Here is a 1801-nt window from a genome sequence, read left to right as displayed (position 1 = left end):
ATGGAGGACCTTGAGCCCGAAGGCTCGTTCGCCGCAAGGCCTTTGGACACTACTGGCCCTTCGGAGGACCAAACTCTTGACCTCCCCTCAGAAATCTTCAATCTCCGCGCGGGTGCACGAAGATACACGTTGGCGTAATCCTCCAGCATGTGGTTGCTGGAGCGCGGCGGGTCAACAGTGAGAGCTAAGAACGAACAGAGACGCCTCGAACCATAGACGAGTCACAGACTGAGCCGGTCAACAGAAAACCTCTGTGGTGTGGCCCACCACAGTCCGCACTGTGTTTTAGGTGTGGTTCCAGTTCTGTGGTCTTAGCAATGATTGAGCACAGGATTTCTTACAGTGCTGCATGCGGTTCAGCATTAGTCAATCAAGTCCGGGGTCTCTCCCTGTCTGATCGCGGTGCTCACAGTCTACCCTTACCCTTCCAGGGCGCGATGGACCTCCTCCCGGACGACGTGCTGGCGCAGGTCATGTCCCTACTGAGCCTGCCGGACCTCTTCCGGCTGCGCCGTGCGTGCAAGAGGTTCGCTGCCCTCGCCCTCCACCCAGACGTCTGGCGGCACAGAAACATCGACTTCACGTTCCCAGGGCACCGCTCCTTGCTCTGCCCCACGTTGCGCCTGGCGCCGTGCTTCTCGCGCATGGCGGTCTGCCTCCCGTCCGACTCCTGCCCCCACATCTTCACCACGGCGTGTGCCGCCAGGCAATTGAGCGTCTACTTAAAGAGCGGCGAAGGTGCCATGCACGGTGCTCTGGTCATCAGGCATCAAAGGGACTTGGGCCGGCTGAGGCAACTTTTTGTGTACTTTGAAACAAGCGCCTTTGAGAGTGTTGTTGGCATGTCGAAAGTGCACTTCTCCATGTTCTTTGGCGCCTTGCTTTCAACGCCTGATTTGGATTATCTCTATGTTGGAGGAACTTGCGCCGAATACGTCCCCAGGGAGTCCGTTGTTGCTGATCTACACAGCACTAATGTCAGTTCGTCCCTTCAGAGCATCAGCCTCTTTCCCACCCCAGCGTTGGAGCACGTCTTCAACCTAGTACTAGGCACACACGCTGCCACTCTAAAGACGCTTTCATTTTTTAAGTCCATCCCATCTCCCTCCACGGTGCTGCTGCTGGCCAAGATGCCCCACCTCAGCAGACTGAAGAGCCCAATGGTGCCTGGGATCGATGCCTTGGTGGCCTGCAAGTCCCTAAAGACAATCACACTCCACTGCTGCAAATATGACGTCGCTGAAGCCACGGCGGCCACCGCCGAGCTCTTGCGCCACGCCCACCAACTCCAGATAGTTGACCTTGACCTACGCCAACCCTGGTTGCAATCGTCCTCCATCGCCACCGAGCTCGTCACGGCCCTAGAGGTTGTCCAGTTTAGTACGGATCCGCACGGATTCCGCGGAACGTGCGTCCGCACGGATCCGCATAGCGGGAGAGGAGGGGAGGGCTTGAAATAAACGTTTTTCTACTCAGTAACACTACAGAAATAAGTTGGCATACACATACTTTTGATAAGATGGCAGCAATGATCAATATGCTGTGAAAATATCGCGTCAGTAATACGAAGGTGAGGTTAGCGACCGCCATTCGGCCGCTCGGCGCGGCGCCGGCCGGGCGGAGCGTGTGCTAAACTAAAATTGGTTTCTTGGATACTTAACTCCAGCAAAGTACATCGACCCTTACATCAAAATGAAGGTGACAGTTTAAGGATTACAACGGTATAATCCTTTTTGAAATTAAAGGCCTTGTACACGATCAAAGCCCCATCGCAAAATAGGCTGTTTTCCGAGATCACAAT

The sequence above is a fragment of the Frankliniella occidentalis genome, unplaced genomic scaffold, assembly GCF_000697945.3.
Source record: "Frankliniella occidentalis isolate FOCC.00 unplaced genomic scaffold, Focc_3.1 Scaffold11, whole genome shotgun sequence".
In the NCBI taxonomy this organism is placed as follows: domain Eukaryota; kingdom Metazoa; phylum Arthropoda; class Insecta; order Thysanoptera; family Thripidae; genus Frankliniella; species Frankliniella occidentalis.
Note: the sequence above shows the minus strand (reverse complement) of the source record.